Source organism: Phlebotomus papatasi, chromosome 3, assembly GCF_024763615.1.
Source record: "Phlebotomus papatasi isolate M1 chromosome 3, Ppap_2.1, whole genome shotgun sequence".
NCBI classification, from domain to species: Eukaryota; Metazoa; Arthropoda; class Insecta; order Diptera; family Psychodidae; genus Phlebotomus; species Phlebotomus papatasi.
Window position 1 is genome coordinate 81,265,140 of NC_077224.1, and position 13,974 is coordinate 81,279,113.

General features: G+C 33.3%; 1 protein-coding gene across 3 annotated transcripts in view; it reads left to right on the plus strand.

Moving 5' to 3' along the window:
• Positions 1-13,974, plus strand: part of LOC129806015 (dual specificity calcium/calmodulin-dependent 3',5'-cyclic nucleotide phosphodiesterase 1-like) — a 455,456-nt gene that overhangs the window by 378,905 nt on the left and 62,577 nt on the right. The window lies entirely within an intron of this gene.

A 13,974-nucleotide genomic window follows, 5' to 3' on the forward strand; every position in this document is an offset into this window, starting at 1 on the left:
ATTGGGGCAAAGCACAGGGAAATTTTCTGAAAATTTCCCTGTACTCGAATAAGTGTGACTAATGGTTTCCCAAAACACAAAAAAAAATCCTTTTTCTCCTTCAAGCAAAAATAATAATATCCCAAAATTTAACTTCAGGATTTCGACCTATTTCAGATTTTGACTTTTAGGATTTTGGCTCATTCAATATTTTTGGTTTTCCGGGATTTGGGTTTTCGAGGTTTTGACGAGTTCGGAATTTTGGTTTTCAGAATATTAGATTCGGAATTTTGACCCGGAGTACCTAATGAATACAAATCATTCAAGATTCAAAATAATTATTTAATATTTACAGAAAATGCATACGATCAACAATTTTTTAAGTCGATAAGGAATTACATATTGGATGGACTCAATTCTGTGAGACCAGAATTAAGATCAAAATTTCAATCTGTCAAATATTTCCGAGATCAAGATTTTATATTCTGACGCGAAACATTTATGGAACTTAAATTGTCTTAGCTAAGAACCAAGATTTCATGATTTTCCACACTAACCGAAAGGTCGCGAAAACAAGAAATTTGACGTTTTCAAATCTTGAAATATTGGTTTCAGAATTGCAAATCTTGATATCCACACGGTTTGTGTCTTATATTTTAGGATTCGAAAACATTTGAGAGATTAAAGATCTTGATCTTGGTTTAGAATAATTTATAAACAACCCAAGCGACATATGATATCTAAAAGATGTCTCAAATATAACCAATATATATAACCAACATAATCTAGCTATTTCTAAAAAATATAATGTATGAATATACTCGAGATATATTATCTGAAAATTATGTGCGTTGTATGCCAGAAAAATGACTTAACTAAAAAATGTAAAGAAAAAAACAGTTATTTACTATTTACTAGAATAATACATTTTATTTGATAAATTCCATTTAAAATATTGGTATTTCCCATTAAAATTACGACTAAATGTTTTTAGATCCATAAAAAAGTCATAATGTAATCTATTTTTGAGTGAAAATGTCTAAATCTATGTTGAAAATATCTAAAGTCATTTATCTTACATATTCTTGTTGTTATATTCACATAATATCGTGAAATTGTATGTACATCATGTTTTGATTTTTCTAGTTATATTTGTTCCGTAAAGGAGACAACTTGTATACAACTTGTGTTCTTTCTATATGACGCTGCCACATTGTCAAATTCTGCTTTGTTTACTAAGCAAAGCTTTATTTTCGAGTAAAAATTTGTGAAAAAAGTGAGGTTTGAAGTGTCCCAACGTGTGCTGTATAGTTGGGTACAATAGTAAGAAGGGATCAAAAAGTTATTGAAGGAAAAATTGTAAATTAATACTTCGTTTGTGAGGACTAATATTTTCTTTCTTTAATTGCTGTGTAGCGAAAGTACAAGCATTAAAACACCTTCCAGATCATTTGTCGTGAAATCAAATTCCAGAAAGCATGCCCAGAATGCAGAAAAAGTTCATGAAAAGCATAATAATCAAGTGTTTTGACGTTTTTTATTATGTAGTGATATTATTGATGTAAGAAGTCTACAATGTATATATGACGTACGACATTTTGTAATCATAATCACTAAAATATATAAAGATGTTTTAATTTCTGCTTTTCTTACTTATTCGGATTACAATATCTTGATTTTATTTTATCGGAACGAAAAAAAAAATTATGGTATAGAAAAATTCAAAAAATTGGCTAAGCCATACCCAAATTAATCGAAAAATTATCCACAAAACATTGCAGTGCAATGATATTTCTCCAGATTAGTGTTTAAAGGGCTTCATTATATCAATATACACGCAGTAAAAAATCTGAGAACCATAAGTTTTTTAAATCATGTAATGTAAAAAGCAATAAATTTATTCAATTTTGTTTTTTTTTTAATTTCACAGCTTTCCCTTAAGAATTTCATGTCCGGAATAAAATTTTGTTCACTCATATTTGATCCCCTAACGGAAAACAGTCACTGCATTAAACTTTCATACACGATAAAAGTGCACGAGGCACAGAAAATGTGACTGAATCGACAAATATAAATAATTATTCATTTGAGGAAAATATTTAAGCAAAATATTTAATACAAATGGAAAATAAATGACAGTTCTTCAGTCGATATTTATAATATTGGTATTACCAGGGGGTGACATTAGGTCTGAAATATCCGACTGGTTTTAGTGTAATTTTTTCTCTGTTTTCGTACAGATTTCACGAGATATCTTCAAAACTACGTAGGTTGACAATTTAGGGTTTTCAGTTGCTTCTTCGTTATTAAACTGGCTTTTATTTTAAATTAGCATTTTTTGCTAACTCATTCTAGAATGACAGAAAAAAGCTAATAAACTCAAAAGTTTTTTCGGCTCGATAGAAACATATGGTAATCATAGGAAATGCCATGCCCCTGGGTATTACAGAGTGATTATATTTTATTTAGACATAATCAATACATTTTACCATACAGGATGACGTGATTAAGTATAAAATAAAAAATGGTCATATTTCGGATATAAAAATTCCCCATTTGCCCGAATATGGGCCTCTTTTATACGGTATTATAGAAAAATTTGTAAAGTCTTCGCCATTACTTTCGTATAGATATCATACATCTCTACTCATTTATGGCGATAAATGCTCCTTGGGTATGCACGATATTCTCCACGTGATTGAATTACCAGAAACCACCTAAACTTACTTTAATATTTTATATACTTTCTTGAAAATGTTGTCATCGCTTGTATTTTATTTATTTAATAAAATATTTTAAGTCTTTAAATCTGTATAAGCAGGATTCAGGATTTGAAGGATGATCCGCGTAATATTGATTTTCGTATTTTTATGTTTTAAAATATTCATATTATTTGATTTCTGAGAACTCAATTGGATATCTGCCACAACGCTTTAAGTTTATAATGGCATAAAGCTTAAGATATAAAATCTTAATTAAAATTCCATTTAATTTAGTTTCATTTAATTGTAATAAGTGAATTGAAGTAAATCTTCTCCCATCGTGATAGTATCCAATTTGCAAATGTCCTATACTTTGATTGTACGTATCTTTAAGAAAGAAGTGACATATTGAGGAATCAGACATTCCTTGAATAATTCAACCAAAGCAGAAGATGCTTAGCTCGCACCAGAAGTCCCTCATTTTGTACCCCAACCCAAATTCATTTTTCAATTGTCAATAGGAGAATTTGCTCCCAGGCGGTAACAAATGTATATCACCTCTCGTGGGAGCATGTCAGAGGTCTGGGAGAATAGGAAAAATCGGGCAGAAGTTTTGGCAAAAGTGACGCAAGTCTCCAAGATTTTGGATGGGAGTTGTTCGTGGCAAAATTCCCATGGTGCCCTACTTATGTATTATGAGACTGATGAAGGTGTATTGAGAGACAATGTCATGCGTACCATTAGCCATTTCCCTGGAAATTGAAAAATCATTCGGTGAATATTGAAATATTAAAATGCCATAGAATTTCTGGAGGATGACATGCCGTGAATCCCAGGTTCTCGAAGAAATACCTTGCATGACATGGTTGGTGATTAAATTTTAAGTACTTTGGGAAATTCTTTGTGTTTTGTCGACATCCTCCGCCTTTGGCATTTTATTAAATTTCGCATCACTTGGTGCGCCCCCCGGGGGGAGGGGGGGGTGAGAGGAAGTAAATATCGATGGTGAGAGTATCTTCCATCCAACTTACCTCTGTCAAGAAAGATGTACAATATTCTATCAGTGGAAAATATTTAATTTTGAGAATTTCTTCAAGCGCACCAGAAACCCCCAAAAATACCGACTCCATGGAAATCTACCTTGGGGATCAAGGGACTTTTAAGGCTTTTTTTTCTCTTTCTCTTTCGTCTCTATGAACATTGAATCCTTTATTCAAAGTGAATATTTCTTCTACGCATACATAATTCTCAACACGAGAAGGGTTCTTATGGCAACCAGTGGATAAAGTACCCCATAGAGCTACATTTCGCATAAAAACCTAAATATTCTACCCTGACCCATCCTCTCTGTACCATCCTAGGGGCTTTGCTACAAATCCCCCAATGTCCATAATACAGTTTTGCTGGTGCTCAAGCAAAAGGTGTGAAGGGAATTATTGGGGGGGAAAACTTTTGCATTGAGTCTATAAGAGTTTATAAAGTTTACCAAGGAGAAATTGTTACGATAAGAAAATATTTTTTTATGAAAAACATTATTCACGCAAGAGAAAATACAATGAAGCAAAATTTTATTCGCTTTTCCAAATTTTTTGTCAACTATTCCGAATATTTGCTACTATTCGGAATAAACCCTGAAAATTTCCCATCTGCCATGCATCTTCCGCTGTCTCTGCATTGATAACCGGGTTCCGAGGACAAATCTAAATAACTTATTAGAAAATTATCTTAAAATATTCACAAGATTCGCAAAATCTTAAAAATAATCACAATATTTCGCAAACATTTTGAATATTTACAAATTGCTATTATTCGTGACATTCGCAAGTTTCACAAAGTATTCGAGCACAGTTAAAAAGATTATTTCGATTATTTCAGTGAAAGTACTGTTGCCAACTGACAAAATTTAAATTTGAATATTCTATAAGCCGTTCCCAAGCGGCATTTGATATCTAAATAATGTGTGTCTCAAATGTAACTAACATATTTTTAATGTAATCGTGCTATTTCTAAAAATTATAATGTATGAACATAATGGAAGTACATTATCTGAAAATTATGTGTGTTGTACGCCAGAAAAATAACTAAAAAATATATGGAAAATATCAGTTATTTTATATTAATATAAATAATACATTTTATTTGTTAAATTCCAATTAATATATTGTGTATTTCCCCTTAAAACTACGACTAAATGTTTTTAGATCCATAAACAAGTCATATAATAATCTATTTTTGAGTGAAAATGTCTAAATCTATGTAAAAAATATCGAAAGTCATTTAACTTATATATTCTTGCTATTATGTTCACATAATGTCGTGAAATTGTATTAACATTATGTTCTGATATATTTTAGTTACATTTGTTCCGTAAAGTAGACAGGTTGTGTACAACTTGTGTTCTTTTTGTATAACTCTACCAGACTGTTAAATTCTGCTTTTATTTACTAAACAGCAATTCATCTTCGAGTAAAAATTTGTAAAAGAACGTGGCGTTTAACATAAATTAGAGTCCTGAAGTGTGCCAGCGTGTGCAGTAACATCGAAGGGAAGTGCTCTCCTTTCGAACGTTCATGCCTTTGAATAATGTGAATTTCATTTGTTTTTCGTAAAAGATTTACACTAAATTATCACCGAATTATCAACCATTGATGATAAGCCAACTAATAGTTAATGGAAATGTGTAAGTTTTTTAGAAAAATTAAAGGAAAATTCACATTATTCGAAGGCATGAACGTTCGAAGGGAACGCATTTTCCCCTATATAGATAAAAGAGATTAAATTCGGCAAAGTAAGTGTAGTTTATGGAAAAATAGTAAATTAATATACGAAGTTTTGTTACATTTTCTTGTTACATTATTTTTTGTTACATTTTCTTTCTTTAATTGCAGTGTATTGATAATACAAGCATTACAATAGCTTCCTGACCAGTTGATGTGAAATTAAATTGCAGAGAGAGTGCCCAGAATGCAGAAAAAGTTCACGAAAACATAATCCTTCAGTGTTTTGATATTTTTTGTGCAGTGATAGAATTGTTATAAATAATCTATAATTCGTATACAATATACGGGATAATGTAAATAAAATAACCAAAATATGTACAGACGTGTTTTCTTCTATATTTCTTATTTTTCGGGTTATAATAACTTTATTATATTTTAATAAAAAAATAAAACCTTATTGTCTTGAAGGAGGCCTTGCTCTCAACGATTTTACACGAAAAACGACTATTTCCAGATAAAAATTTTTCCCAAACGTACGATTTTTTTGGACTGGTAATAATAACTTATTAGAAATTTGTAAATATTTTTACACAAATATAATATTACACATTTTGTGTATAATTAGATGGATAACATTTGTAGAAATTTTATTAATGAGTACACTAAATGAGTAAATAAATTTTATAAATGTGAAAATTTACAAAAAATATACACTTTTTTAACAAAAAAAATTTACTAGGGGAAAGTGGGGCCTCTTTGAAAGTGGGGCACCTTTGAAATTGGTATTTTTCTCCTATGTTTAAGTTGAATCAACCCATATATCATTTAGCAATTTAGCTTCTCAATCTGTTTGTGCAGCTAAATTATATCACGATAAGGCTCAATTTTATTTAAAAATAGGTGAAAAATCCTAATTTCAAAGGTGCCCCACTTCCCCCTATATGAATTCGTAGAACTTTTATTCTTAAATTCACCAAAGAACTTTTTTTTAGGATTAATATGAAAAAATTAAATTAGTTCCGAGAACTGCCTTAAAACTGAATAAAAATCTATTTATAAAAGTTTAAATAATCTATTACTACTAAATTATTATAGCATCTTGTCAAAGTCTGAATTTTCAACGTGGTTTATCCGGAATTTCGCATTAAGTGAAATTCAGAATTTTACGTTGTACCGCAGAATCAAAGCCTTATAAATATTATCTCATTCAACTGAGTTGAAGGAATACAAAAGCGAAGCTCTTGTTCCTTTCAAATTTATAATTTAAGGAAAAAAAGAAGATTTGTGTACATATATTGTGCACCATAAGCATGAAAAGCTCTTTCGAAGCTTCCTCTTGAAAATTTAGATTGACATGTCGGAAAAGTGACAAAATCTCCATAAAGCAATTTTATTACCAAATTAGATTCATTTTTGTTGTTACCCTTTCACCGCGTTCTTATGGCAAATTTCTCCCTCGATAAAAGGTCTTTTCTTTAGCAATATTACCTCATATATATACTCATCTTCCTGTTTCGTGAGACATCATGGTGAAAAATGAGAAAATATTCTGTGGGAAAATTGATGTTTCCATTTTCCAATCTACCCATCAGCCATGGGAAAGGAAGAGACTTGAAGGAAGAGTCAAGCTGTGAATCAATTGATGTTGGAGGATTATTTTGCTAAATAAATTCCATGCGGTTAAAAAAAAGTGGGTGGAAAAGCCATTGAGGTTGATGGATAAATTCAGTCGCAGAGGGGGGGGACTGCAAATGATTGGGGATCGTGGAGGGAAAATTGAGTGAGAAAAAGGCAACGCTATCATCGTAAGTCAGCGTCAAATTGTGATTACATAATGCAGGAAATGCGACGATGGGACAATGCAGAGAAGATTGGCTAAAAAACGTGAACAGGATAATTATATCGTTAACGTCTGACAGAATTTCATCAATCTATTCTTCCGTTTTCCCCCATTCAACGTTTATCATAAAATTTTCAACAAAACTGTCAGCTCAACTTTCTTGTAAAAGACTCTACATTGTTGTTTTTCTATAAGTTTTCACGGAGCTTCTGGATTTTTTACAAAGTCAATTGAGTTGGATATGGAATACATGGTTATGACAGCGACTGGGATTAAGAGTACACCTTGAGCCATTTCAGGTGCTTTGAAAATATATTTATTTTCTCACAAAAAATTTCAATTCATTGAATTTTAATGATTTAATGCAAATTGGCTGCAACAGGCTTTGGGACTAAATGGTTTAATATATCAATTAAGTAATTTCGACGACCCCTCGAAATGAAAACTTTTGTTATAAAATCTGTTATTTGTTTTCAGTCCTTAAACATAAAGCTAAACAGTCATTTCATAAAATCCAAGAATATTAAACTTGGGGGACTATGCCAAATTTCGGACAAGACGTTATAAAAGTCTTAAAATCCTAAGTTTGGAGTGTAATAATAATTAGTTTTTGTTACTTCCTATCCAAAAGTGTTCTTTCTTTGAATATTGGATTATCATATTTACTTTCACCAAAATCACTCAAAATACATTTTAAAATTGATAAAAATATAGATATCGCCTTGTGTGTTATATCGGACATCAAGTTTATCGAAGTCCCATGCTCATCTTCAACTCTTTCAGGGATTTGCCTACCACCATCCGGTTTGTAGGGGCTACACTCTTTAGTTTCTTTGACATTATAGAAACTTTAGATACAAAAAAATAATAAATAACCAAATTTTCAACTTAGTGTCCGATATAAGCCCTCTGATATTTAGATTATTTTTTTGTTATTTTATATCATTTTTTTATATCTTAAAACCTCAATCCCCAAAACGATTTTGCAAAATTTTCGGAATCCCGAAGCTTCGAGAATAAATACGTTATGCTGAATTCTTTATTTAAATTTGTTTTGCGGAGGTGCTGGTCAAAATTTCAGAAGCCAAAATCCAAAATTTTTAAAACTTTCACAGTGATCACTGCAACTCCGACGATTGCTCCCGTGCTTGCTGGAAACCAAAGGGATTTTTTTTGTATTTTTGGAAATTCTCTTCCTGTGTAAGGGTAGGTGGAGCTACTTTGAGCTGTGGGGTTAGATTGTTATACGACTATTCCTCCTATTTCTAAATGAAACTGGTTCTTACAAGTATTTTATTTAGATCCACAATTATTTTGTCCATTGTTTCCATTAGAAATGTGCGAAAAAATCGTATAACAATGTAGGTCCACCTTCCCCTAATTTCGTCCCTTGCAGGATTTTGATCATTTGAAATTTTTGCTTTCTAAATTTTGGCCATTTTGGGATATAAGCTTTCGGGATTTTAGCTTCTACAGGTTTTGCTACTACTATACTAAAGTAGTCTTTAGACTAAAGGTTTAGCCCAGTTCCGGAAGGCTGCAAAATCGTAAATAGCAATCACTTTTTCTGGTTTTTGAAAATGGTTTTTTGATGACTAAAGTTGAGCTAGAAAACTTTTCAGACCTAAATTGACACTTTTAGTGCTTAGATTCTGACAAGATTGGAATTTGGCGGGCTATCAAATGGCATTTTCCAAAAACAAATACAAAGCACGTTGTCAAACGTTTATGCAGAAAGTTATTTCTCTCTCGAGTATATGGTGGACATGGTGGACATAATGGAGCAATTTCATTCTGTGCTTTTTGGTATCTCAGTTTTTCGTTCCAAACATCATAAAACACTATCTACATACGCGTATAATTCTTTGTCTATCTTTGGAATGCTTAATATTTTTGTTTCACTGTGTTACTGTAAGGGTGCGTCATCATCGATAAGCCAAAACAAAGCACTAACTTTCGTTTTAATGAGAGCTTAACTAATATGGACTTCAAACCTAATGCTTAGCCATATGGCTTAACTGCTCTCATTTTTTATCAATCACGATTTTTAGAAAAATTTAACTTAGGATTGGATTATTAAAGACAAATGACCTATTAGGCTCTTAAAAGGTAATAAAATTGTTCACTATTTAGGATTTTGAGACTTTTATAGGAATTGGGCTAAACCTCTAGTCTGAAGACCGCTTAAGCCTCCAAACTTTTACGCTTAGGTGGTTGTTGACGCTCGTTAGGTGGTTGTTGTTCATACTATGGACAAGATTATGAAACGCTGTCAAAGGCAGAATGCGATTCGTATTGGGAATTTCAGGATGAGCCATCTCCTCTTTTTCATATGATTTGATTCTTTTTGGATTTTCGAAAGAAGAGCTTCAGCGCACTCTTGACCGATTTATAAAAGTTAGTGCCGAAACAGGTATGAAGGTGAATGTGGTTCAATCGGAGGTAATGGTAATCTCCCGATGACCTGTACAATGCACTTTACATGTTACTGGAGTCCTATTGAAAAAGGTGGAGAAGTTCAAGTATCTCGGGGTGTTATTTACGGTAGAGATAAGTGATTGAAGTGCAGAACCCCCAAATATCATGCCCTATGACCCTTAGATCATTTGATAAAGCAAGAAAAATTCTAAATTTGACTATTGAGTAAGGCTTGAAACCCGAGCCGAAAGTTTTGGGAAGAGTCTGCTTCAAGTATTTAAAATTCAGTTTTCAGGATTCGCACACACTCTGGCTTTGAACACTTCATATTTTTTCCAAATTCGTTTAATGGATTTGACCTATAAATTAATAAGTTAATATTAAGTCACAAGTTTGATGATAAACTTAGGTCAGATTCATCAAAGCAATACGAGAAAAATAGAAAGTGTTTAAAGGCAAAGGCAAAGTGTGTGCGAAGCCTGAAAGACTTCTGCTATAAAGAGTTTTTGGAGTAATTCTGACTTAGGATGGCTTAATATGAACAATTAATTCTTTAAACTAGTTCAGTCTGGTTCAATTTAATGCTTCTGTTCGTTATATTCAGAAATCTCGAAGGTCCCTGAATGGAGTTAAACCTCCAGTCTGAAGACCGCGTAATACGGGCTTCAGACTTAGGGCCTTGACAGACTTGAGGATTAGCCGAAAGACGGCTTAGCGTAATTATATTCGAAATAATGGTTAAACTGCATTCCTATCATTTTCCACTAAGCCATCTGTCGGCTTAAGTCATAAGTGTGTCAAGGACCTTAAGGTTTAGCCATACAGCTTGACTACTCTATTTTCTTATTAATCACAATTTATTTTCGAAAAATTTAACTTGGGATTGGATTATTAAAGATAAATGATCTATCAAGTTCTCAAAAAACAATAAAATTGCTCGCTATTTAAGATTTTGAGACATTCGGAAACTGAGCTAAACCTCTAGTCTGAAGACTGCTTAAGGCTTAACATTGTTATTATCCCGATTGATACTTATTCTCATTCTCAAATCCGGATAATTTCGGATAATTTAATGATTTTGAAATTCCTTAAACGCTTTAAGTCTGTTACAAATCGATAAAAAACCGGCGACTGTATTCAAAATTTTGAAAAACTGAATCGGTTCAAATCGTTTTCTCACGAAAAAAATCTCTAATGGGATATTTCGCGGATTGTAAATTAAATTATAAATTATATTGTTTTTTCCACAAAAAGAAAATCTCTCAAAACACCGTAATTGGTTCACTTTGTACGAATATGAAAACGTTTCTCAAGAAAAATTCTCAGAATTATTTAAAGTATCTCACGAGATAAATCTCTTCTGGCTGTTTCACCTGGAAGCACATCAATCATGATTTGGTGAAATCTCTCTGCAGAAGCAGAGAAGAGCGAAATTGTAGGAAATGTTTCCAAATGAATTACCCTCTTCACCAGGTTGCCCTTTATCTCTTATCGTTGGAAAAGTCCCTTAATTTTGTCGCACATTGGAGATTACTCTGAGCTAGTCATAGAAACGTGTTTAGAATATTCTTTTATTGCTACCATAAAGGAATAAAAGTGTACCTATTTTGGATAACACATTTCTGTTCTTTTTTTTCTATGAACACTTTGTATGGCATTTCGATGGTATATTTTCTTTCGCGCCATTTTAAGTGAAATTGATTTGACTTTCCCTTTCTCAAACTTTCACCACGTGCTTCCCACCAAAATTGCTGTATACCTGGCACCCCTTTCCCATGTCACCCTTAAGTATCCATGCGAGATATATTTTCATGTAAAGCAGGAAAATTCTTCAGAGAAAATGCGATGGTGTAATGGTGAATTTTAGGATTCCATAGCTATAACATTAGAAAGTTGAGGGCGTTTGTTGAGTTTGTTGCATATATACAAGGGCAAACGTGTTTAGAATTCTTCAGACTAGAAGAGACTATTTCGTTATGGAAATTCATGGCATCTTGCTCAATGATACCATTCAACAAGATATTCGTATTTAATAATTCATTTGTATAAAATTACCGAGTTAATGAAACGATACACGTAGAAGAAGAGGTTAAAATTTTTCAAGCCAGGTCAATCATCCTGCAATAAGTTCATATTGAGTTTTTGGTTCATTGAAAAGGAACTTCGCTTCTTTAATAAATTGCACCAATTCACCTGAAGGAAAAGGGCACACGAGGAATTTCTGAGAAATGAAAATACCCATTCACAATACTCCGCTTGGGAAATTGTTCACAAAAAAAAGCGTTATTATTAAATAAATTATGAAATATTTTCCGTGATTGTGCCTAATGAAAATTTCAGAGCAATTGTCCAACTTCCCATTTCCCCTGCCCTTGTTCTGGTTTTGTGTAAAAAACGTATTTTATGTAACATATTTTGTTGACTTTATGTTTGTGGTAAACAAGGAAAATTGCACATTTTCCCTTCAAGGAGTCACAAGAAAATACAACAGCATTGTTATGGCAAAATAGGACACTTTTTTAATGAGGTTACTTTCATTCATCCCTTTAGTTCACAAATTTTAAAACTCCATATTACTTAGGAAATTCCTTATCTACCATCATCATCATCATTTTCAAGCGCTTATCCCTATTAGGGACGCGGGATTAGGACCTCTAGGTTAACAGTTAGGAGCCCAAGCCTGTCGATCCTCCGTCACTTCAGGAAGTTGTTCGTATTCGATCCCAAATCACTTCAAGGCAAGAATCTGAATTTGATTTAGCCACCTTGTCCTAGGTCTGCACCTAGGACCTCTAGGTTAACAGTTAGCAGTCCATGCCTGTCGATCCTCCGCCACCTCAGGAAGATGTTCGGGTTCGATCCCAAATCACTTCAAGGCAAGATTCTGAATTTGATTCAGCCACCTTGTCCTAGATCTGCACCTAGGACCTTTAGGTTAACAGTTAGCGGCCCATGCCTGTCGATCCTCCGTCACTTCAGGAAGATATTCGGGTTCGATCCCAAATCACTTCAAGGCAAGATTCTGAATTTGATTCAGCCACCTTGTCCTATAGGTCTGCTCCGAGGTCGAGGTCTCCTCACAATGGCTTGCATAGCTTTTCTGGGGAGTCTTTCTTCATTTACATTCTCAGCAAAAATATTGACTAAACACATAAGTTATGATCTCAGAGTGATAAGGCGTGGAATCGAATGGAAAAATGGCTCTCAAATCTTAGTCGCAGTAGATAAAAAAAAACCTAATGCAGATTTGGAAAGGTCATTTTATTGTGATTCTTTTAAACCATTCCTTTGCTATATTCCAATGGCTGGTTAGCAAACTCCCGCACCTTCTTCTTAATTTCCCTCATCAGGCTCTTGACAAACTCTTCTCCACGGGCTCTGACGACGTTTTTCCATTTTTTCTTGAAATCACGAAAACTTTTGGCTGGTGTAGCCTTTTTCCTGAGATCCTCCTTCAAAATTCCCCAATAGTTTTCAATAGGACGCAGTTCCGGTCTGCCGGTCGGATTAAACTCTTTCTGCACATAAATGACTCTATTGTCTCTATTCTCTTGATGGTATATTTGGCCTAAACAGTGGTGGAACATCATGGCTTCGATAGAGCGGCAGAAGACGTTTCTTGAGACACTCTTCGATGTAAATCTCTTTGTTCACGATCCCGGTCATGAAAAATTCTTGACTTCGAAGACCACACGAGCAAATTGCCATCTAAACCAAATATCCCAAGAAGCAATTTTTTCTTAATATAGTCTTATAGAATTCCTTAAGTAAGGCACTATAGAACCAAAAATCTTTTTATTTGCTTATAACGCTCTTATTACCGTCACAGATATTACTATAAGTAAGGTGGCGCACTCTTAAAAATCTTAAGAGCTTCTATAGGTATTTCAACAGAAAATTTTCACTTTAAGTCTTTTAAAAGTGCATTAATAGACTTATTTAACACTTGGTTCTATAAGGCAGCTATTTTGCTTCTTGGGATCTTTTCGGGAACTTGGTGTAGTTCTTGTATCGATACTTGCTTTGTATACCTGCGCGAGTATTTGACGTATAGTATTGTTGTCCAGGCAATTGGTGGAGGTCGGCTTTCACGATAGTTTCTTCGTCCATTAAAACACATCTTTCAAAATCTTTAAGAAGGTGATCATTCAGCTTTCTGGACCTTGTTTTGGCAGACTGTCGTTGCTTATCTGTACGATGAGGTGTAGGTTGGGCTTTATAAGTCACTAAATCATTCTTCTTCTTAATTTTATGAACTAGGTAGTGTGAAATACCCGTCTTTTTGGCCACATCTCGGATGGATATAGAAGGGTTC